General features: G+C 49.8%; 1 protein-coding gene across 6 annotated transcripts in view; it reads left to right on the top strand.

Moving 5' to 3' along the window:
- Positions 1 to 25,787, top strand: part of LOC106587727 (semaphorin-6D) — a 259,286-nt gene that overhangs the window by 194,812 nt on the left and 38,687 nt on the right. Inside the window, exon 1 of one of the 6 annotated variants that reach the window (XM_082969638.1) lies at positions 18,310 to 18,578. The exons of 4 other annotated variants lie outside the window; for them this stretch is intronic. The gene's annotated coding sequence lies outside the window, so the exon portion shown is untranslated. Of the gene's footprint in view, positions 1 to 18,309; positions 18,579 to 18,599; positions 19,226 to 25,787 lie in introns of those variants that run through there. One more of the 6 variants, XM_082969639.1, reaches the window with a different exon arrangement.

Genomic DNA, 25,787 nt, shown 5'->3' with positions numbered 1-25,787 from the left:
GGGGCAGAGATGTGTGGCTAGGCTGGGGCTGAGGTATGGGGCTAGGCTAGGGCTGAGGTATGAGGCTGGGGCTGGGGCAGAGATATGTGGCTAGGCTGAGATATGAGGCTGGGGCTGGGGAAGAGATATGGGGCTAGGCTGAGGCTGAGGTATGGGGCTAGGTTGGGGCTGAGGTATGGGTCTGGGCTGGGGCTGAAGTTTGGGGCTAGACTGGGGCTGAGATATGAGGCTGGGGCTGGGGGAGACATATGTGGCTAGGCTGAGGCTGAGGTATGGGGCTAGGCTGAGGCTGAGGTATGTGGCTAGGCTGGGGCTGAGGTATGAGGCTAGGCTGGGGCTAGGGCTTGGGCTGAGGTATGTGGCTAGGCTGAGGAATGAGGCTGGGGTTGGGGCAGAGATATGGGGCTAGGCTGGGGCTGAGGTATGTGGCTAGGCTGAGGAATGAGGCTGGGGTTGGGGCAGAGATATGGGGCTAGGCTGGGGCTGAGTTTTGGGGCTAGGCTGGGGCTGGGGTATGAGGCTGGGGCAGAGATGTGTGGCTAGGCTGGGGCTGAGGTATGTGGCTAGGCTGGGGCTGAGGTATGAGGCTAGGCTGGGGCTGGGGCAGAGATATATGGCTAGGCTGAGGTATGAGGCTGGGGCTGGGGCAGAGATATGGGGCTAGGCTGAGGCTGAGGTATGGGGCTAGGCTGGGGCTGAGGTATGGGGCTAAGCTGGGGCTGGGGCTGTGGTATGGTGCTAGGCTGGGGCAGAGATATGTGGCTGGGGCTGTGGTATGAGGCTAGGCTGGGGCTAGGGCAGAGATATGTGGCTAGGCTGAGGAATGAGGCTGGGGCTGGGGTATGGGGCTAGGCTGGGGCTGAAGTATGGGGCTTGGTTGGCGCTGAGGTATGGGGCTAGGCTGGGGCTGAGGTATGGGGCTAGGCTGGGGCTGAGGTATGGGGCTAGGTTGGGGCTGGGGCTGAGGTATGGGGCTAGGCTGGGGATGAGGTATGGGGCTAGGCTGGGGCTGAGGTATGGGGCTAGGTTGGGGCTGAGGTATGGGTCTGGGCTGGGGCTGAAGTATGGGGCTAGACTGGGGCTGAGATATGAGGCTGGGGCTGGGGGAGACATATGTGGCTAGGCTGAGGCTGAGGTATGGGGCTAGGCTGAGGCTGAGGTATGGGGCTAGGCTGGGGCTGAGGTATGGGGCTAGGCTGGGGCTGAGATATGAGGCTGGGGCTGGGGGAGACATATGTGGCTAGGCTGAGGCTGAGGTATGGGGCTAGGCTGAGGCTGAGGTATGGGGCTAGGCTGGGGCTGAGGTATGGGGCTAGGCTGAGGTATGAGGCTGTGGCTGGGGCAGAGATATGTGGCTAGGCTGGGGCTGAGGTATGGGGCTAGGCTGGGGCTGGGGACGAGATATGTGGCTAGCCTGGGGCTGAGGTATGAGGCTGGGGCAGAGATGTGTGGCTAGGCTGGGGCTGAGGTATGGGTCTAGGCTAGGGCTGAGGTATGAGGCTGGGGCTGGGGCAGAGATATGTGGCTAGGCTGGGGCTGAGGTATGGGGCTAGGCTGGGGCTGAGGTATGGGGCTAGGTTGGGGCTGAGGTATGGGTCTGGGCTGGGGCTGAAGTATGGGGCTAGACTGGGGCTGAGATATGAGGCTGGGGCTGGGGGAGACATATGTGGCTAGGCTGAGGCTGAGGTATGGGGCTAGGCTGAGGCTGAGGTATGGGGCTAGGCTGGGGCTGAGGTATGGGGCTAGGCTGGGGCTGAGATATGAGGCTGGGGCTGGGGGAGACATATGTGGCTAGGCTGAGGCTGAGGTATGGGGCTAGGCTGAGGCTGAGGTATGGGGCTAGGCTGGGGCTGAGGTATGGGGCTAGGCTGAGGTATGAGGCTGTGGCTGGGGCAGAGATATGTGGCTAGGCTGGGGCTGAGGTATGGGGCTAGGCTGGGGCTGGGGGCGAGATATGTGGCTAGCCTGGGGCTGAGGTATGAGGCTGGGGCAGAGATGTGTGGCTAGGCTGGGGCTGAGGTATGGGGCTAGGCTAGGGCTGAGGTATGAGGCTGGGGCTGGGGCAGAGATATGTGGCTAGGCTGAGATATGAGGCTGGGGCTGGGGCAGAGATATGGGGCTAGGCTGAGGCTGAGGTATGGGGCTAGGTTGGGGCTGAGGTATGGGTCTGGGCTGGGGCTGAAGTATGGGGCTAGACTGGGGCTGAGATATGAGGCTGGGGCTGGGGGAGACATATGTGGCTAGGCTGAGGCTGAGGTATGGGGCTAGGCTGAGGCTGAGGTATGTGGCTAGGCTGGGGCTGAGGTATGAGGCTAGGCTGGGGCTAGGGCTAGGGCTGAGGTATGTGGCTAGGCTGAGGAATGAGGCTGGGGTTGGGGCAGAGATATGGGGCTAGGCTGGGGCTGAGGTATGTGGCTAGGCTGAGGAATGAGGCTGGGGTTGGGGCAGAGATATGGGGCTAGGCTGGGGCAGAGATATGGGGCTAGGCTGGGGCTGGGGTATGAGGCTGGGGCAGAGATGTGTGGCTAGGCTGGGGCTGAGGTATGTGGCTAGGCTGAGGAATGAGGCTGGGGTTGGGGCAGAGATATGGGGCTAGGCTGGGGCAGAGATATGGGGCTAGGCTGGGGCTGGGGTATGAGGCTGGGGCAGAGATGTGTGGCTAGGCTGGGGCTGAGGTATGTGGCTAGGCTGAGGAATGAGGCTGGGGTTGGGGCAGAGATATGGGGCTAGGCTGGGGCAGAGATATGGGGCTAGGCTGGGGCTGGGGTATGAGGCTGGGGCAGAGATGTGTGGCTAGGCTGGGGCTGAGGTATGTGGCTAGGCTGGGGCTGAGGTATGAGGCTAGGCTGGGGCTGGGGCAGAGATATATGGCTAGGCTGAGGTATGAGGCTGGGGCTGGGGCAGAGATATGGGGCTAGGCTGAGGCTGAGGTATGGGGCTAGGCTGGGGCTGAGGTATGGGGCTAAGCTGGGGCTGGGGCTGTGGTATGGGGCTAGGCTGGGGCAGAGATATGTGGCTGGGGCTGTGGTATGAGGCTAGGCTGGGGCTAGGGCAGAGATATGTGGCTAGGCTGAGGAATGAGGCTGGGGCTGGGGTAGAGATATGGGGCTAGGCTGGGGCTGAGGTGTGTGGCTAGGCTGGGGCTGAGGTATGGGGCTAGGCTGGGGTTTAGGTATGAGGCTAGGCTGGGGCTGGGGCTGAGGTATGTGGCTATGCTGGGGCTGAGGTATGGGGCTATGCTAGGGCTGAGGTATGGGTCTGGGGCTGACGTATCCGACAGGGGATAAAGCTGGAGGTGGACTGAGAGAGGCCCAAGGACTAAGAGCTTTCTCCATTTCAGGGCTTGTGAATGCCACCCCACAACTGTCTGGGCATGCATATCTGTGGGTGTGGGGGGTGGTGGGGGGGTCTGTGTCCGGTTGGTCAGTCTGAGAATGTAGAACCATTACCACCCGAAGCGCCACTGACGCTCCTCCACACAACTGCTGTCCAGTCAGCACATGTGTGTGTGTGTGTGTGTGTGTGTGTGTGTATTGTGTGTGTATTGTGTATGTGTGTGTTTCTCTCTCTTTCCCCATGGCCCCACACACAGACACAGGAATAGATAACCCCCAAAGAGCGTGTGAGCAGAACGAACACATGCACACACACTCACACATACGTACATCTTGCGGAAGCTCAGAAAATAGATTTACTCTGAGATACAACCAACCAAATATCTCCCCAATAATAAAGCCATTGAAACTCAAAAGCAGTATATTGAAAACTTCTTCATGCATCTATAACCTCTAGAACACTTCTCCATGCATCTATACCCTTTATAATACTTCTCCATGCATCTATACCCTCTATATGTAACGGCTGTTGAATGGAGTAGACCAAGGCGCAGCGTGGTTAGTGCTCATCATGAAATTCAATGGAGAATGAGAACACTTTACAACTAAACAAAAGACAACAGCCAAACAGTTCTGTCAGGTAACAAATGACTAAACAGAAAATAACCACCCACAAAACACAAAGGAAAACAGGCTGCCTAAGTATGGCTCCCAATCAGCAACAACGATATACAGCTGTCCCTGATTGAGAGCCATACCCGGCCGAAACAAAGAAATACCAAACATAGAAAAAAGGACATAGAATGCCCACTCCAACTCACGCCCTGACCAACCAAAATAGAGACATAAAAGGATCTCTAAGGTCAGGGTGTGACAGTACCCCCCCCCCCAGAGGTGCGGACTCCGGCCGCAAAACCTAAACCTATAGGGGAGGGTCCGGGTGGGCATCTACCTGTGGTGGCGGCTCAGGAGCAGGATGCAGAACCCGCTCCACCGCTGGCTCACCCCACTTTAATGGCTCCCCTAGAGCGTGGTCTCTTGCCGCCGACCACAGACTGAGGACCCTCGCAGCGGGCCCCGGACTGGAGGGCGACTCTGGCTGCGCCCACGACTCTGGCTGCGCCCGCCTGGCGGGCGACTCTGGCTGCACCCGGCTGGCGGGCGACTCTGGGCTGAGGAGCGTCTCGGCGACTCAGGGCTGAGGGCCGTCTCGGCAGGCTCCGGTCTGTGGGCCGTCTCGGCAGGCTCCGGTCTGTGGGCCGTCTCGGCAGGCTCCGGTCTGTGGGCCGTCTCGGCAGGCTCCGGTCTGTGGGCCGTCTCAGCAGGCTCCGGACTGTGGGCCGTCTCGGCAGGCTCCGGACTGTGGGCCGTTTCGGCAGGCTCACACTGTGGGCCGTCTCGGCAGGCTCCGGACTGTGGACCGTCTCGGCAGGCTCCGGACTGTGGACCGTCTCGGCAGGCTCCGGACTGTGGGCCGTCTCGGCAGGCTCCGGACTGTGGGCCGTCTCGGCAGGCTCCGGACTGTGGGCCGTCTCTGCTGACTCCGGACTGTGGGCCGTCTCTGCAGGCTCCGGACTGTGGGCCATCTCTAGACGGGGCACTGTCGCCGGAAGCTCTGGACGGGGAACTGTCGCCGGAAACTCTGAACGGGGAACTGTCGCCGGAAGCTCTGGACGGGGAACTGTCGCCGGAAGCTCTGGACGGGGACTTTCCGTTTGCCTGGCTCTGGGCGCAGGCACAGGACTCACCAGGCTGGGGAGACATGCAGGAGGCCTGGCTCTGGGCGCAGGCACAGGACGCACCAGGCTGGGGAGACTTGCAGGAGGCCTGGTTCTGGGAGCAGGCACAGGACTCACCAGACTGGGGAGACATGCAGGAGGCCTGGCTCTGGGCGCAGGCACAGGACTCACCAGGCTGGGGAGACATGCAGGAGGCCTGGCTCTGGGCACAGGCACAGGATTCACCAGGCTGGGGAGACATGCAGGAGGCCTGGCTCTGGGAGCAGGCACAGGACTCACCAGGCTGGGGAGACTTGCAGGAGGCCTGGCTCTGGGCGCAGCACAGGATCCACCAGGCTGGGGAGACATGCAGGAGGCCTGGCTCTGGGAGCAGGCACAGGACTCACCAGGCTGGGGAGACTTGCAGGAGGCCTGGCTCTGGGCGCAGGCACAGGATAGACCAGGTCCTGGAGACGCACTGGAGGTCTGGAGCGCAGGGCCTGCACAACCCGTCCTGGCTCGATGCCCACTCTAGCATGGCACTTGCGGGGGGCTGGCCTATAGCGCACCAGGCTATGAGCGCGCACTGGAGACACCGTGCGTTTCACAGCTTAACGGTGCCTGACCAGTACCATGCTGCTTCCGGTAAGCACGGGGAGCTGGCTCAGGTCTCCAACCTGACTCTGCCACACTCCCCGTGTGCCCCCCCAAACATTTTTGGGGGGCTGCCTCTTGGGCTTCCTTGCCAGCCATGTTCCCTCATACTGTTGCTGTTGGTCCTTCTCTCCTGCTGCCTACGCTCTTCTGAGTGCCTCCACCTGTTCCCATGGGAGGCGATCCCTTCCGGCCAGGATCTCTTCCCACGTGTAGGCTCCCTTGCCATCCAGGATGTCTTCCCATGTCCAGTCCTCTTTTCCACGCTGCTTGGTCTTCTTGTGGTGGGTGGTTCTGTAATGCCTGTTGAATGGAGTAGACCAAGGCGCAGCGTGGTTAGTGCTCATCATGAAATTTAGTGGAAAATGAGAACACTTTACAACTAAACAAAAGACAACAGCCAAACATTTCTGTCAGGTAACAAATGACTAAACAGAAAATAACCACCCACAAAACCCAAAGGAAAACAGCCTGCCTAAGTATGGCTCTCAATCAGCAACAACGATATACAGCTGTCCCTGATTGAGAGCCATACCCGTCCGAAACAAAGTAATACCAAACATAGAAAAAAGGACATAGAATGCCCACCCCAACTCACGCCCTGACCAACCAAAATAGAGGCATAAAATTATCTCTAAGGTCAGGGCGTGACACTATAACACTTCTCCATGCATCTATAACCTCTATAACCCTTCTCCATGCATCTATAACCTCTAGAACACTTCTCCGTGCATCTATAACCTCTAGAACACTTCTCCGTGCATCTATAACCTCTAGAACACTTCTCCATGTATCTATAACCTCTATAACACTTCTCCATGCATATAGAACCTCTAGAATACTTCTCTGTGCATCTATAACCTCTATAACAATTCTCCATGCATCTATAACCTCTAGAACACTTCTCCGTGCATCTACAACCTCTAGAACACTTCTCCATGCATCAATAAACTCTAGAACACTTCTCCATGCATCTATAAGCTCTAGAACACTTATCCGTGCATCTATAACCTCTAGAACACTTCTCCAGGCATATATAACCTCTATAACACTTCTCCATGCATCTAGAACCTCTAGAACACTTATCCATGCATCTATAACCTCTAGAACACTTTTCCATGCATCTAGAAATGCTATAAAACTTTAGAACCGTCATAACAAGAGTTATGATGATAGACTTAACAAGAACCTTTAACGGGATCAATGGCCTAACGAAGCAAAGGGCAGTGTGTGTGTGTGTGTGTGTGTGTGTGTGTGTGTGTGTGTGTGTGTGTGTGTGTGTGTGTGTGTGTGTGTGTGTGTGTGTGTGTGTGTGTGTGTGTGTGTGTGTGTGTGTGTGTGGGAGGAAACACTCATTATCATTTGCTATAATAATGAACCTCTCCTCCTTCATAGTGATAATAATGAACCAACAACCACACAGCCAGAAGGCCTTGCCGGTTAGAGTAGAGACCTTGAGAGGAGTAAACAACATTATCTAACAGTGTCAAGGTCACAGAACAGGGGATATTATGAGATGTGTTTGGAGTTGTTTATCCTAGTCTAAGACAGAGGCCTCATTTGAAAACATTTTAACATTCAAAGCATCAACCTCCATGAACACTAAACAGTAGAAACGTCCCCTGTGAGGGCTAATGTTGGGCAGCAGACGACAACATTATGATAGGAGCTGGAGGGATCAATACATCATGAGCTCAGAATGTCATCTACTTTCTTTCCTCAATCAACAGCTGTGTGTGTGTGTGTGTGTGTGTGTGTGTGTGTGTGTGTGTGTGTGTGTGTGTGTGTGTGTGTGTGTGTGTGTGTGTGTGTGTGTGTGTGTGTGTGTGTGTGTGTGTGTGTGTCAGCTAGTCGCTGGTCTATGAATATGATTATGTATCACATTCTGGGCAGAACAACTATAATAACCACAATCATCAGCTGTCACAGATTACATTCTACCTTTACAGGCTGTTCCACTGTTGTCACATTGTGACAGTCATCTGGTTCATCACATTACAGCAGACTGGGTCATTTCCTGGTAATTTATGGAATATACTATATAAACCCAGATATAACTAAACAGGTTAGTTATGGAATATACTATATAAACCCAGATATAACTAAACAGGTTAGTTATGGAATATACTATATAAACCCAAATATAACTAAACAGGTTAGTTATGGAATATACTATATAAACCCAGATATAACTAAACAGGTTAGTTATGGAATATACTATATAAACCCAGCCAATTTTGACTTTTCAGCTGGCCTATTTGAGGGGAAATGGCTCAGTTCTGCCTCCAGGACAAGACTCATGACAATAAAGGTCAACCTTTATGCAGGCAGGCAGGAGGCTTGCCCCTTTCAAATCCAAGTGTGGAATGTCTGTCAGGGCTGGCTCAAGGAAGCAGGAGAGGTAGAGTCAAGCGCAGGAGACAGTAAATTCTTGAACACACTTTAATCCGTATGCACAAAAAATAAAGACCGTCCAAACACGGCAGGGCAGGGCGCCAAACAGATTCCACGCTCCAAAACCCTTATTAAACGTCCAAAATAGGGACGCAGCCCATAAATACCTCTGCGGTGATAAAACACAAAAACAACCACAGGCAGAGGGGAAAAAAAACACACGTTCCTCAAGATTCCACAAACCTGACAAGGAACATAATCACGCACAAACACAGACATACCTTGCTAAACTAAATAACCCCCCCTACTAATAACTAAACCAAAACAGGTGCGTGCCTACCTAGACCTAACCAACAGAAAGTGAAACGAAAAGGATCAATGGCAGCTAGTAGGTCGCCGACGACGACCGCCGAGCGCTGCCCGGTCGAGGAGGGGCGCCACCATCCGTCGGTGTCCTGACAATGTCCTTCTTCCCTCGGCTACAACATATACACTAAAACATTTGAACTTTACTGATTTCCTGCTTATTCGGGTGGATATACGAGACAAAACGTCCACTGTAAAGTGTTATTAACGTAACTTCAAAATGCGTGTCTCTGTGTGTGGCTCTCACGATTTGTTTGTTCATCACAATTCAATGTTTATTCCAGGTTGGTTCAACGTCATTTCAATGAAGTAAAGTGGAAACAACGTTGATTCAACCAGTGGTCCCAGTGGGAAGGCACTCGCACAAGACGGAAGTACATGCGTGTGATGCATGCAAACTAACAGAGTTTTGCATTTTGTTGCACCTTTAATTAATACCTGCTGTAAACGAATACCTTTATTATATATATTTAAAGTCAGGCAGGTGTTTGGCGCATGTGCCAGGTGATCTCAACGGCAGTACTAGTGTTTTGAAAAGTCGCTTTTATTATAACAATGTTTTTCTCAAATTTCGACCCGAATAAGGACCAACCGCACAGACAACCAGTCGAGTAATTTCAAATGTCATTTTATTCAACATTCTGGCTTGTAAGGAAACCTCCCTGGTTTTTGCAGTGCTTTAATTCAGACTGTGTTAGCAGAAAGCTGGTATCACAGTCTGATTCATTAGGCAAGCAGGAGGCAAACTATATTGTGCAAAAGTGCTTTTATTAACAAAATCATGGTAGTGATGATGATAGCAATACTTAGGCAGAATAGGTTAAAATGTCAAACGCTTAACAGAAATAAACAGGTTCTGATGTCAAACTCAAACCTTTCAAATCAATCCAAACTGGATCTGGCCTAGGATCAGGGTACAGGCACTGTAACATCACAGACAACCTACCCACACAGACACTCACAAATGCTTACAGAAAAAAAGCAAAGCCAAGTTGAAATACCTTAAAGCCTGTTGAACTTTCCCTTTGCTCTCTAAACTCTAACCCACGTAGTGACAACAACACATCCTGCCTGTTTCCAACCACCACGACCAGTAGGGAAAATCCACAACATACTGTAGGTAGCATTTCATTGAACCTCAGCTCACAGGGTGTGTAGTAGCTGTGTAGACAAATAAGGAAATTATGACTTTGGTACAAAATGACTGGTTGAGCATGAGGGTGGAGGGATAGGGGGTCTCAGGAGCACTAAACACTAGAGTGTGTCCCAAATGTGCATGGGCCCTGGTCAAACGAGCATGGGCCCTGGTCAAAAGAACATGGGCCCTGGTCAAAAGAGCATGGGCCCTGGTCAAAAGAACATGGGCCCTGGTCAAAAGAGCATGGGCCCTGGTCAAAAGAACATGGGCCCTGGTCAAAAGCAGTGCACTATAAACGGTGCCATTTGGGACACAACCTGAGTGACAAATGGTGACCAGGCAGGCAGAGTGCCAGATATGGCCTCTAAATCAGCCAGAGGTCAGGAGAGAGGCCTCTAGCCTCCCATAGAGAACCCATAGAGAACCATCTGATAGACCACTCATGGTGATATAAAATACACAATAAGGTAAAAATACTATTTATTTTTGGGGGTAATGATGTGGTTCTGTAGCTCAGTTAGTTGGTGCTGTTATCGTTGTGGATAGAAGCATCTGCTTGGTAAATGGCCATATTTCCCATATCATATCTCAACTGCCAAACCTATACCTTCCATCTGCTATTCTGTCAGCTTAGTTCCTCAGATTTCTGGGATATCATTTGAGTGTTCTGGAACATTTAACGTGCCTCTACCTGTGTTGTCGGGTAAGATACAGCTGGTTCAGACAGTGACTCAGGAGTCAGACAGAGACCACAGCTCAGACAGGTACACAGCCTCACCCTGCTTCCTGGGAATTAACCTCACTGTAACCTTGTCTTTAACGTTACCTGGTCAACACTTAATCTTTTGAATTGATTAATTCAGCTAATATAATTTCTGTGTCCCCAGCCTTGTACAGACAGCTACTAACTCATTCTCAGCCTCAAGGCCTAGCCCCCTATCAAGGCCTAGCCCCAGCCATATACCCCAGCAGCCCAATACCCCAACCCCAGCCCCAGTATCAAGCCACAGCTCAGCCCCAGCCCTGCCTCCAAACCTACCTCAGAGCCCCATCTCCATACCCCAGCTTCTACCTCAAGCCCCACAGGAATGAGCCCTGGGCCATCTGTGGAGGCATTTCTGTCTATAAATCTGTTTGCAATGGTGGCCCTCTGGACCCTGGCCCAGCCCCGTCGGGGGTGTGGCCCTATGGCCCCTGGCCCAGCCCCGTCAGGGGTGTGCAGGGGCTGGGCCTGAGACTTAGGGGGTGTGGCCCTCTGGCCCCCTAAGATCATCCCACTCACCCCTGAGGACACAGGTCCCACACCCCCTAAGTCTCAGGCCCCTGCACAACCCCGACGGTCACCCCACCACCCTCTCCCTCCTCTCGGTCACACAAGGGCTTGGAAGCATCACTTTCTCCTTCTGTCATCTGTCCACCCTCCCTCCCTCCCCCTCCATCCATCTTTTCCCACCCGACCTACTCCTGTCCATCTAGCACCATCAATACATCAATCTCTCCATTCCGCCAACATTGGACACATTGATCCATCCCTACATCCATCCTCATAATGAGGACAGATGCCTCTCCTTCTTCCATGCTGACACAGCAATCTGACCAGCATCTAGGGAGCAGACAGTTTACTAGACAGACAGGAGACTGACTGGTAGAGACAGACAGGAAACTGACTGGTAGAGACAGACAGGAGACTGACTGGTAGAGACAGACAGGAAACTGACTGGTAGAGACAGACAGGCGACTGACTGGTAGAGACAGACAGGAAACTGACTGGTAGAGACAGACAGGCGACTGACTGGTAGAGACAGACATGAGACTGACTGGGAGATACAGACAGGGTACTGATAGAGATACAGACAGGGTACTGGTAGAGACAGACAGGGTACTGGTAGAATGTCAGACAGGGTACTGGTAGAGACAGACAGGGTACTGGTAGAGAGTAAGGCAGAGTACTGGTAGAGTCAGACAGGGTACTGGTAGAGACAGACAGGGTACTGGTAGAGTCAGACAGGCTACTGGTAGAGACAGACAGGGGACTGGTAGAGACCGACAGGTTACTGGAAGAGATTCAGACAGGTTACTGGTAGAGATACAGTCAGGTTACTGGTAGAGATACAGTCAGGTTACTGGTAGAGATACAGACAGGGTACTGGTAGAGATAGAGACAGTGTACTGGTAGAGACACAGACAGGGGACTGGTAGAGATACAGACAGGGTACTGGTAGAGATACAGACAGGGGACTGGTAGAGAGACAGACAATGGTGGAAAAAGTACCCAATTGTCATATTTGAGTAAAAGTAAAGATACCATAATGGAAAATGTCTTAAGTAAAAGTCCCCCAGTAAAATACTACTTGAGTAAAAGTCTAAAAGTATTTGGTTTTAAATACACTTAAGTATCAAAAGTAAATACAATTGGTCAAATATACTTAAGTATTAAAAGTAAAAGTATGAATAATTAAAATGGCCTTTTATTAAGCAAACCAGATGGCACATTTTTCTTGTTTTTTTTTATTTACATAGAGCCAGGAGCACACTCCAACACTCAGACATCATTTACATATAGCCAGGAGCACACTCCAACACTCAGACATCATTTACATAGAGCCAGGAGCACACTCCAACACTCAGACATCATTTACATAGAGCCAGGAGCACACTCCAACACTCAGACATCATTTACATATAGCCAGGAGCACACTCCAACACTCAGACATCATTTACATAGAGCCAGGAGCACACTCCAACACTCAGACATCATTTACATATAGCCAGGAGCACACTCCAACACTCAGACATCATTTACATAGAGCCAGGAGCACACTCCAACACTCAGACATCATTTACATATAGCCAGGAGCACACTCCAACACTCAGACATAATTTACATATAGCCAGGAGCACACTCCAACACTCAGACATCATTTACATAGAGCCAGGAGCACACTCCAACACTCAGACATAATTTACATATAGCCAGGAGCACACTCCAACACTCAGACATCATTTACATAGAGCCAGGAGCACACTCCAACACTCTGACATAATTTACATATAGCCAGGAGCACACTCCAACACTCAGACATCATTTACATATAGCCAGGAGCACACTCCAACACTCAGACATCATTTACATATAGCCAGGAGCACACTCCAACACTCAGACATCATTTACATATAGCCAGGAGCACACTCCAACACTCTGACATAATTTACATATAGCCAGGAGCACACTCCAACACTCAGACATCATTTACATATAGCCAGGAGCACACTCCAACACTCAGACATCATTTACATAGAGCCAGGAGCACACTCCAACACTCTGACATCATTTACATATAGCCAGGAGCACACTCCAACACTCAGACATCATTTACATATAGCCAGGAGCACACTCCAACACTCAGACATCATTTACATATAGCCAGGAGCACACTCCAACACTCAGACATCATTTACATATAGCCAGGAGCACACTCCAACATCATTTACATATAGCCAGGGACACACTCCAACACTCAGACATCATTTACATATAGCCAGGAGCACACTCCAACATCATTTACATATAGCCAGGAGCACACTCCAACACTCAGACATCATTTACATATAGCCAGGAGCACACTCCAACATCATTTACATATAGCCAGGGGCACACTCCAACACTCAGACATCATTTACAAACAAAGCATTTGTGTTTAGTGAGTCCACCATATCAGAGGCAGTAGTGATGACCAGGGATGTTCTCTTGATAAGTGTGTGATTTGGACCATTTTCTGTCCTGCTAAGCATTCAAAATGTAATGAGTACTTTTGGGTGTCAGGGAAAATGTATGGAGTAAAAAGTATATACTTTTCTTTAGGAATGTAGTGAAGTAAAAGTAAAAGTTGTCAAATATATAAATAGTAAAGTAAAGTACAGATATTAAAAAAACTACTTAAGTAGCACTTTAAAGTATTTTCACTTAAGTACTATACACCACTGGAGACAGACAGGGTGCTTCTACATCTGCAAACAATGCAGGTATAGAAGCACGGTGGCGAGGAAAAACTCCCTAGAAAGGCCATAACCTAGGAAGAAACCTAGAGAGGAACCAGGCTATGAGGGGTGGCCAGTCCTCTTCTGGTTGTGCCAGGTGGAGATTTTAACAGAACATGGCCAAGATGTTCAAATGTTCATAAATGACCAGCATGGTCAAATAATAATTTCACAGTAGTTGTCGAGGGTGCTACAGGTTAGCACCTCAGGAGTAAATGTCAGTTGGCTTTTCATAGCCGATCATTGAGAGTATCTCTACCGCTCCTGCTGTCTCTAGAGAGTTGAAAACAGCAGGTCTGGGACAGGTAGCACGTCCGGTGAACAGGTCAGGGTACCATAGCCGCAGGCAGAACAGTTGAAACAGGAGCAGCAGCATGGCCAGGTGGACTGGGGACAGCAAAGAGTTATCATGCCAGGTAGTCCTGAGGCATGGTCCTAGGGCTCAGGTCCTCCGAGAGAAAGAAAGAAAGAAAGAAAGAAAGAAAGAAAGAAAGAAAGAAAGAAAGAAAGAAAGAAAGAAAGAAAGAAAGAAAGAAAGAAAGAAAGAAAGAAAGAAAGAAAGAAAGAAAGAAAGAAAGAAAGAAAGAAAGCGAGAATTAGAGAGAGCATACTTAAATTCACACAGGACACCGGATAAGACAGGAGGAATACTCCAGATATAACAGACTGACCCTAGCCCCCCGACACATAAACTACTGCAGCATAAATACTGGGGCTGAGACAGGAGGGGTCAGGAGACACTGTGGCCCCATCCGATGATACCCCCGGGCCAAACAGGCAGGATATAACCCCACCCACTTTGCAAAGCACAGCCCCCACACCACTAGAGGGATATCTTCAATCACCAACTTACCATCCTGAGACAAGGCCAAGTATAGCTCGCAAAGATCTCCGCCATGGCCCACCCAAGGGGGGGCGCCAACCCAGACAGGAAGACCACGTCAGTGACTCAACCCACTCAAGTGACGCACCACTCCTAGGGACGGCATGGAAGAGCACCAGTAAGCTAGTGACTCAGCCCCTGTAATAGGGTGTGAGGCAGAGAATCCCAGGGGAGAGAGGGGAACCGGCCAGGCAGAGACAGCAAGGGCGGTTCGTTGCTCCAGTGCCTTTCCGTTCACCTTCACACTCCTGGGCCAAACTACACTCAATCATAGGACCTACTGAAGAGATGAGTCTTCAATAAAGACTTAAAGGTTGAGACCGAGTCTGCGTCTCTCACATGGGTAGGCAGACCATTCCATAAAAATTGAGCTCTATAGGAGAAAGCCCTGCCTCCAGCTGTTTGCTTAGAAATTCTAGGGACAATTAGGAGGCCTGCGTCTTGTGACCGTAGCGTACGTGTAGATATGTACGGCAGGACCAAATCGGAAAGATAGGTAGGAGCAAGCCCATGTAATGCTTTGTAGGTTAGCAGTAAAACCTTGAAATCAGCTCTAGCCTTAACAGGAAGCCAGTGTAGGGAGGCTAGCACTGGAGTAATATGATCACATTTTTTGGTTCTAGTCAGGATTCTAGCAGCCGTATTTAGCACTAACTGAAGTTTATTTAGTGCTTTATCCGGGTAGCTGGAAAGTAGAGCATTGCAGTAGTCTAACCTAGAAGTAACAAAAGCATGGATACATTTTTCTGCATCATCTTTGGACAGAAAATTTCAGATTTTTGCAATGTTATGTAGATGGAAAAAAGCTGTCCTTGAAACAGTCTTGATATGTAACAGTGGAGAGAGTGAATCAGTGGAGAGAGTGAATCAGTGGAGAGAGTGAATCAGTGGAGAGAGGGAATCAGTGGAGAGAGTGAATCAGTAGAGAGAGTGAATCAGTGGAGAGAGTGAATCAGTGGCCAGAGAGCCAGCATGGGTTCAGACACATCAACAGTGTAAACTAGCTCTTCCTGTCGAACCATTCACATGGAAATACCACCTTCACAGTTACTAATGGGGGGGCCAGAGTGTGTGAGTTGTAGGGAGGTCGTTCGGCAGAGTGTGTGTGTGGGAAGGTAGGGGGGCAGAGTGTGTGTGAGGGGGGAGGTGGGGGCCAGAGTGTGTGTGAGGGGGGAGGTGGGGGGGAGAGTGTGTGTAAGGGGGGGGTGGGGGGGCAAAGTGTGTGTGAGAGGGAGGTGGGGGGGCAGAGTGTGTGTGTGAGGGGGGAGGTGGGGGGGAGAGTGTGTGTAAGGGGGGGGTGGGGGGGCAAAGTGTGTGTGAGAGGGAGGTGGGGGGGCAGAGTGTGTGTGTGAGGGGGGAGGTGGGGGGGCAGAGTGTGTGTGTGTGAGGTGGGGGGGGGGGCAGAGTGTGTATGTGAGGAGGAGGTGGAGCAGAGTGTGTGTGAGGGGGAGGTGGGGGGGCAGAGTGTGTGTGTGAGGTGGGCAGAGTGTGTGTGTGAGGGGGAGGTGGGGCAGAGTGTGTGTATGAGGGGGAGGTGTGTTTTGGGGGGGCAGAGTATGTGTGAGGGGGGTTTACATACATTTATTTATTTTATTTAACCTTTATTTAACTAGGCAAGTCAGTTAAGAACAAGTTCGCATTTACAATGACAGCCTAGGAACAGTGGGTTAACTGCCTTGTTCACGGTTAGAACAACAGATTTTTACCTTGTCAGCTCGGGGGATACGATCTAGCAACCTTCCGGTTTCTGGCCCAACGCTCTAACCACTAGGCTACCTGCAGCCCCACCAACTACTAATGTGTTGCAAATGGACGGCCACTGTTTGGGTAAGTGGCCCTAGAATGACTTGACACGGTCAATAAGGACGTTCACTCCCCTCCCAGCCCCCTATATCTCTTTGTCTGTCTAGCTCCCTCTCCCCCTCTCACTCTCTCTCACACACACACCACATACTGTACACACACAGAGAGAGAGAGAGAGAGAGAGAGAGAGAGAGAGAGAGAGAGAGAGAGAGAGAGAGAGAGAGAGAGAGAGAGAGAGAGAGAGAGAGAGAGAGAGAGAGAGAGACCCACACACTCAAACAGACAAACATTCTGATTCTCCAAATGTGCATCGAGAATCATCGGCTGCTTGAACACAGTTTTTCAGATTTGATGAGTGACCGAATCATGTTATAGGAGTGACTGAAGCACGTTATAGGAGTGACTGAAGCATGTTATAGGAGTGACTGAAGCATGTTATAGGAGTGACTGAAGCATGTTATAGGAGTGACTGAAGCATGTTATAGGAGTGACTGAAGCATGTTATAGGAGTGACTGAAGCACGTTATAGGAGTGACTGAAGCATGTTATAGGAGTGACTGAAGCATGTTATAGGAGTGACTGAAGCATGTTATAAGAGTGTGTGAGCCATGTTATAGGAGTGACTGAAGCATGTTATAGGAGTGACTAAAGCATGTTATAAGAGTGTGTGAGCCATGTTATAGGAGTGACTGAAGCATGTTATAGGAGTGACTGAAGCATGTTATAAGAGTGTGTGAGCCATGTTATAGGAGTGACTGAAGCATGTTATAGGAGTGACTAAAGCATGTTATAAGAGTGTGTGAGCCATGTTATAGGAGTGACTGAAGCATGTTATAAGAGTGTGTGAGCCATGTTATAGGAGTGACTGAAGCATGTTATAGGAGTGACTAAAGCATGTTATAAGAGTGTGTGAGCCATGTTATAGGAGTGACTGAAGCATGTTATAGGAGTGACTGAAGCATGTTATAGGAGTGACTGAAGCATGTTATAAGAGTGTGTGAGGTATGTTATAGGAGTGACTGAAACATGTTATAGGAGTGACTGAAGCATGCTATAGGAGTGACTGAAGCATCTAATAGGAGTGTGTGAGGCATGTTATATGAGTGAATGAAACATGTTATAGGAGTGACTGAATCATCGTATAGTAATGTGTGAGCCATGTCATAGACATTGAGTCAGTGAGTCCTGGGGTCTGAGTAATGTAAGGGCTTGTGGGGGATTTCCTTCAGTTCTGATAGACTGTAACTGTATTTGTGTCTATTTCCAGTGCATCTCTCTGTCTGTATCTCTCCCCTCCTCTCCCCATCCACAACCCTCCTCTCCTCTCCACTCCTCGCCCCTCGTCTCTGCCTAGCTAGCCCTCTGCAGACCTTCGTTATCCCTCTGATGTGATTCTCACTGACAAACTGGGTTAATGGAACAAATTGTAAGAATTTATTACCATAGGCCATACAAATTGTTCAGTTCAGTGCAGCGCTGGGCTCTGCATTTGTGTGTGTGTGTGTGTATTGTTGTTAGATCAGGGCATTACTTACTGGTGTGTTAAAGAAAAACGTTGAAATCCATCAGGATCGTTGCGTGATGCACAGATTTACTGTGGGATCCATTTGTGGAATGGCAGAAAGGGTACACATGGGTAAAGTGCATGAAAAACGATGTCTAAGTTTCATACATAAAAATGCATTTGGTCTATTGCATTCAACAACTGCAAGTTGGTGTATAAAAGTCATAGCATTAGGCTAGCTGCAGTCCAGTATAGCAGACTGGAGTTAAATGGTTTAAAGATAGTTCCTTTCTCAGCAAGTCCCCCTTTCCCCCTCCAAAAACAATTCTGCTGAAAAGATTTACCAACGGGCTTCACTTACTGGCTGTGGGGGATGGGAGAAAGGAGAGGGGGGGCAAGGCAGGGTCATGTGGGAAGGTGGGGGCCTCTCCTCTTTCTTTTCTCTTTCTCTCTCGTTGGAAAGAAAGCGGTCGGGAGGGAGAGTCGCCAAAACCCACAGCCCTGGAGAGAGAGACGCGGAGAGGGAGAGAGATGTGGGAGGGACTGAAGCGAGAGCGCGGCCTATTGGAAGACAGGCAGAGCGCTGTGTGATGGATTGACTCAGTATGGATCGAGTTACACCATTTGCCGTGCATTAGATTGTTTTTCTGGCTGCCCACTGCAAGCTAACAGCAACCAGTTGGACTATTCGTGATTTTGTGATTGTATAGAAACTAAAAAGGACAAAACATATATACCCGATGAGGTGAGTTTATTCTTTAAATCAGCAACGAGCAGCGAAAGTGCCCTTGCAAACTGAAGGGGAAAGGTTGTATTTGTTGCAAACTGAGTCGGCTTGTAGGGGTGCCCTGCACAAGTGGTGAATACTACAAAAATAGTTGTCGACCGGGCTATTTATACATGGGCTTTCTTCGTATGGGCTGCAGCCTATATAATCATAGTTTATGAAACATTATCGTTCTGCTTGTATCTCTTTTGCCTGATTTGTTCTATGTGCGCGCTCAGTGCTGAACGGAAAGCGCACTTCTCTTATTTACGTTTTCCCTCTGGTTTTAAAGTTAATAGCAAAGGGGGTGGGGAATGAAGGTACGAGGGGACTGTAGCGCTATTTGATCACGGTTGAGCTTTGAAGATCAGTGAGCATTGAGCCGGGCCCAAGGACGCAGAGAGAGAGAGAGAGAGGAGTCCGCGACTCTGAATTCATGTCCGCGGTCCGCGACTGGAAAAGAGAAGTGTGGAGACCATATGGCCCTGGGAATAAGGAATTATATACGTTTATAACTCCACCAAATGGAATTATTATAATGGATGAACGTTATAGAGAATATAGCCTTCATTGGGATTCGAAGGAGATCTGCGATACGCTTTCATGAATCATTTTGGAACCACAAGGTAGGATATTAGTGTTCATGTTAAACCGTTTGAAAAGTGCGTAAAATGGGTTTGTTAAAATATATTTTCTTCTAATTGGGCATTGGACTTTCTGTTAATTATCTAGACTACATTTGTTTGGCTGTAGTTTTCGTCCTATAGAGATTGGTACAGAATTCACAATAGATTTCAGATAACAGCACTTTATTGTTGGAGTGAATAAAGTAATAGCGTAATTAGTTTGTTGTCCTCTCATAGATAGATGAGCAGATAAACATCATTATATTTACACAGAATAAAATAGTTCACTATTGTTCTAATACTGTGGCGCAGATAAGATAAGATGGATGAGCCCTGATTGTTGATCAGGAAGCGTTTCTCACATTGTGTTGGGGGGGTCGTTACGGTGTATAGGCATGTAAGCAATGGGAATAAGATGTGAACTTTCCCATTCTCACACAGTGGACTTTGGTACTGATCAACAGAACATGACCAGCGAAATTGCACCTTCATTGTGATTGTGAAACGAGATGTTTTATTAGTTATTGGCGTTAGGTTGGATAGGTAGGCGACTACCTATACGTGTTATCCAATGGTTCATTTCAGTTGTTGTTAGATTGTATTTTAGTAAGATACACGTCTAAACATGTTGGTAAATAGGGATGGTTGATTAGCCTAAATAAATCAGTGTTTCCTGTGAACCAGGGGCGGTTCTGGGGGGGGGGGGCAAGGGGGGCCAGTGCCCCTGTGACAACAATTTTGGACCCCTTTGTGCCCCCCTAAATGTGGAGTATGAAATAATTTTTGCATAACTAATTTTTGCGATCGTTCTTTTTTTACATCCATTATTAGACAGTGGCAACGATGATGATTATGAACATGGTCTTTTGCCTGCTAATGCCTGCAATGCAGTGAAGAAAACAATATGACAACAATAACGTCTAATGTAACTGGCCCCTCTAACAGTACAACTGGCCCCAGCTTGGCCCCCCCAGTTGAAATGCTCTAGAACCGCCACTGCTGTGAACTAATCAGCCTTCGTTCCGTCCGCCGTGGCAGGGAGCTTTTAGAGAATGCGCCCGCCGCCGAGCCCATCCCTGCATCCATGCATTAGCGGAGCAATCAATTCTCTCCTCTCCCCATTACTGGTGTGTCACTCCTCTGCTCTCCCTCACGTCTTTGTTGTCTTTCGCATTTCATGTGGAGTGTAAAGGTTAGCACAGATCAATGTTGAATGCGTTCCCTCCCAGCCGGGACAATAGGTGTTGTGGAGCCGGGATGTGGCTTGGGTCCACCGGCACTAGAAAGCCTGCCCTGTCCGCTAGGGTAAATAGCCAGATTGTCCCGCAGCTCTGGATCCCTGAACATCTGTGTTCTAATCCAGTGATAGGATGAATGGGTTAAGGTTAGGGGGAGTTGGGGTGCGGTAGTGTAGGGGTTAACGTGGGAGAATGAACGAATCGGCGCAATAGAGTCAGCTAATTGAATGACAGCCGTGGAAGGACTGTGTCGGGAAGAGAAGTTATTCAAGTCAATATTCACACGCTGTATGTAGTGTTTAGGAGGGCCATGCCTCGTTTAGTTAGACAAATTCTTTTGGTAAAATGAGCAAATAGTTGATGCCATTCTGATTATTATGTGACACACATAATATCACAAGAACTAGACTTTTTTGTGACTGAAATGATATGGAAAGTTGAATATAATTGTAAACCCTTGTTTTAAGGGTAACAGTAATCCAGTAAAATGATCCCCCATTCACCCTGGTCAAACCCAGCAATATATCAATATATTCAGGAATATGTAGGTGCTGAATTAGCATATAGCAGCAACTTGACTTACATTAAGTAAACACATATATTCAGTATATGGCCCACGCTGGAATCTAACCCACTCTGGTGTTGGTTGCGCCAGTACCAAACCCACTCTGGTGTTGCCAGTACTAAACCCACTTTTGTGTTGCCAGTACCAAACACCCTCTGGTGTTGCCAATAGCCTACCAAACCCACTCTGGTGTTTGTTGTGCCAGTACCAAATCCACTCTTGTGTTGCCAGTACCAAACCCACAACTCTGGTGTTGCGAGTACCAAACACCCTCTGGTGTTGCCAGTACCAAACCCACTCTGGTGTTGCTAGACTCATACCCACTCTGGTGTTGCCAGTACCAAACCCTCTCTGGTGTTGCCAGTACAAACCCCCTCTGGTGTTGCCAGTACAAAACCCACAACTCTGGTGTTGCGAGTATCAAACCAAACCCACAACACTGGTGTTGCCAGGCTCATATCCACTCTGGTGATGCCAGTACCAAACCCACTCTGGTGTTGCCAGTACCAAACCCACTCTGGTGTTGCCAGACTCATACCCACTCTGGTGTTGCCAGACTCATACCCACTCTGGTGTTGCCAGACTCATACCCACTCTGGTGTTACCAGTACCAAACCCACTCTGGTGTTGCCAGACTCATACCCACTCTGGTGTTGCCAGACTCATACCCACTCTGGTGTTGCCAGACTCATATCCACTCTGGTGTTGCCAGGCTCATATCCACTCTGGTGATGCCAGTACCAAACCCACTCTGGTGTTGCCAGTACCAAACCCACTCTGGTGTTGCCAGACTCATACCCACTCTGGTGTTGCCAGACTCATACCCACTCTGGTGTTGCCAGACTCATACCCACTCTGGTGTTACCAGTACCAAAACCACTCTGGTGTTGCCAGTACCAAACCCACTCTGGTGTTGCCAGACTCATACCCACTCTGGTGTTGCCAGATTCATACCCACTCTGGTGTTGCCAGTACCAAACCCACTCTGGTGTTGCCAGACTCATACCCACTCTGGTGTTGCCAGACTCATACCCACTCTGGTGTTGCCAGACTCATACCCACTCTGGTGTTACCAGTACCAAAACCACTCTGGTGTTGCCAGTACCAAACCCACTCTGGTGTTGCCAGACTCATACCCACTCTGGTGTTGCCAGATTCATACCCACTCTGGTGTTGCCAGACTCATACCCACTCTGGTGTTGCCAGACTCATATCCACTCTGGTGTTGCCAGGCTCATATCCACTCTGGTGATGCCAGTACCAAACCCACTCTGGTGTTGCCAGTACCAAACCCACTCTGGTGTTGCCAGACTCATACCCACTCTGGTGTTGCCAGACTCATACCCACTCTGGTGTTACCAGTACCAAAACCACTCTGGTGTTGCCAGTACCAAACCCACTCTGGTGTTGCCAGTACCAAACCCACTCTGGTGTTGCCAGACTCATACCCACTCTGGTGTTACCAGTACCAAAACCACTCTGGTGTTGCCAGTACCAAACCCACTCTGGTGTTGCCAGTACCAAACCCACTCTGGTGTTGCCAGTACCAAACCCACTCTGGTGTTGCCAGTACCAAACCCACTCTGGTGTTGCCAGTACCAAAACCACTCTGGTGTTGCCAGTACCAAACCCACTCTGGTGTTGCCAGTACCAAACCCACTCTGGTGTTGCCAGATTCATACCCACTCTGGTGTTGCCAGACTCATACCCACTCTGGTGTTGCCAGACTCATACCCACTCTGGTGTTGCCAGACTCATACCCACTCTGGTGTTACCAGTACCAAAACCACTCTGGTGTTGCCAGTACCAAACCCACTCTGGTGTTGCGCCAGTACCAAACACCCTCTGGTGTTTCCCTACAAAGTAATATTGTGCTGAATATGAAATTAACCAACTTCAACTCCTTCAATCATGTTTGTTAACTCCAGTAATACTAACCCTAACCCCCAGAGAGTTAGCCAGTGAAGGGCCACTCCTACTAACCCTAACCCCCAGAGAGTTGGGCCAGTGAAGGGCCACTACTACTAACCCTAACCCCCAGAGAGTTAGCCAGTGAAGGGCCACTCCTACTAACCCTAACCACCCGAGAGTTGGACAGTGAAGGGCCACTACTACTAACCCTAACCACCAGAGAGTTGGACAGTGAAGGGCCACTACTACTAACCCTAACCACCAGAGAGTTGGACAGTGAAGGGCCACTCCTACTAACCCTAACCCCCAGAGAGTTGGCCAGTGAAGGGCCACTACTACTAACCCTAACCCCCAGAGAGTTGGACAGTGAAGGGCCACTACTACTAACCCTAACCCCCAGAGAGTTGGGCAAGTGAAGGGCCACTACTACTAACCCAAACCCCCAGAGAGTTGGCCAGTGAAGGGCCACTACTACTAACCCTAACCCCCAGAGAGTTGGACAGTGAAGGGCCACTACTACTAACCCCCAGAGAGTTGGGCCAGTGAAGGGCCACTACTACTAACCCTAACCCCCAGAGAGTTGGACAGTGAAGGGCCACTACTACTAACCCTAACCCCCATAGAGTTGGGCCAGTGAAGGGCCACTACTACTAACCCTAACCACCAGAGAGTTGAGTCAGTGAAGGGCCACTACTACTAACCCTAACCCCCAGAGAGTTGAGTCAGTGAAGGGCCACTACTACTAATCCCCAGAGAGTTGGGCCAGTGAAGGGCCACTACTACTAACCCTAACCACCAGAGAGTTGGACAGTGAAGGGCCACTACTACTAACCCTAACCCCCAGAGAGTTGGACAGTGAAGGGCCACTACTACTAACCCTAACCCCCAGAGAGTTGGGCCAGTGAAGGGCCACTACTACTAACCCTAACCCCCAGAGAGTTGGGCCAGTGAAGGGCCACTACTACTAACCCTAACCCCCAGAGAGTTGGACAGTGAAGGGCCACTGCTACTAACCCTAACCCCCAGAGAGTTGGGCCAGTGAAGGGCCACTACTACTATCCCTAACCACCAGAGTGTTGGACAGTGAAGGGCCACTACTACTAACCCTAACCCCCAGAGAGTTGGGCCAGTGAAGGGCCACTACTACTATCCCTAACCACCGGAGAGTTGGACAGTGAAGGGCCACTACTACTAACCCTAACCACCAGAGAGTTGGGTCAGTGAAGGGCCACTACTACTAACCCTAACCCCCAGAGAGTTGGGCCAGTGAAGGGCCACTACTACTAACCCTAACCCCCAGAGAGCTGGGCCAGTGAAGGGCCACTACTACTAACCCCCAGAGTGTTGGACAGTGTTAGGGGCGGTAGCTCCATTGTACAGCCCAGCCCAATGCCTCTATTGTTCCCGTCACACCCGCAGCTCTGGCCTTTGTGTTTCACTACAGCTGAACTACCATGGAGCCTTTCTCCTCTTACAAGCCCCCTCTTACCAAGGTATATGGAAAGAGAGAGTAAAGGAGGGAAGGAGAGAGACAACTGTCTTTCTCCTCTTATAACCCTCTACACACGAAGGGAAGGAAAGGGGGAGGAAAGGAGGGAAGTAGAGAGGAGGGAGGGATGGTGTGAGGTGGCACAGCCTTCTTTCTCTGCCAACTCTCTGTAGCAACAAGTCAGGCTCTTCAGATGTAATCCTCAGTAAATACTGAGATGACTGGCTCATGTTGTTATTGAAGTGAAGGAGAGGGAGCAGTAATGGTTTCTCTAGTCTGCTCTGATGGAGGTCTGCTAATCGTCTGGCTGCTCGGTCACAAACTGATTACTTTCCCAAAGCCCTGATGAGGACAACAAAGTTATTTAGTACATCCAATTTGGCATGGCTGAACACACATACACACACATGCACGAGCGTAGTCAGGCAGACACTTGCACACACACAGGGAATGCTACAAGTAAAATGTAATTGTATTCAGTGAAATCCAGTAGAAGTAATACTACAGTTTGTACTGAGGTTATCTGATTTCCTCTACGTTGTGTGTGTGTGGCTGTGTGTTTTTGGTTTTACTATCCTTGTGGAGACCAGAAGCCCTCACAAGGATATTAAAACAATACAACTTTGGATAAGTGGGGACAATTCGATGGCCCCACAAGGAAAAAATATATTTTAGGTTTAGGGGTTAGGTTTAGGATTAGAATTAGGGTTTGGGATTAGGGTTAAGTGTTTAAAGGTTAGGGAAAATAGGATTTTTAATGGGAATCAATTGTTTGGTCCCCACAAGTATAGTAAAACAAGTGTGTGTGTGTGTGTGTGTGTGTGTGTGTGTGTGTGTGTGTGTGTGTGTGTGTGTGTGTGTGTGTGTGTGTGTGTGTGTGTGTGTGTGTGTGTGTGTGTGTGTGTGTGTGTGTGTGTGTGTGTGTGTGTGTGTGTGTTTGTGTGTGTAACATAGGGCTGGGTGACAAACAGAGTTGCCCCTGGAGCGGCATCTATTGTTCAGTGGTGTTCTATTCACCCTGGTCATACTGATGGAGGGGTATTTACAACAACACACAGGGTGGGGTCATGGGGGTTACATTACTGCAGTCTTATTGTGTACCACACTTGATTGGGCCAATTCCTCCACAGCCCCAGTTGTACTGACCTGCAGGTGAGGAGACTGCTCTGGTGTTGTTTCTACAGGCAGAATGGGACAGCGGGAGGGGAGGGAGAGAGAGAATAGAAAGAGAGAGGGAGGGAAGAGAGAGGGAGGGAAGAGAGAGGGAGGGAAGAGAGAGAGAATGGAAAGAGAGAGGGAGGGAAGAGAGAGAGAATGGAAAGAGAGAGAGAATGGAAAGAGAGAGGGAGGGAAGAGAGA

This window comes from Salmo salar, chromosome 26, assembly GCF_965601325.2.
Source record: "Salmo salar chromosome 26, fSalSal1, whole genome shotgun sequence".
NCBI lineage: Eukaryota > Metazoa > Chordata > Actinopteri > Salmoniformes > Salmonidae > Salmo > Salmo salar.
The sequence above is the reverse complement of the archived record's forward strand: the minus strand, read 5'-3'. Positions and strand labels throughout refer to the sequence as shown.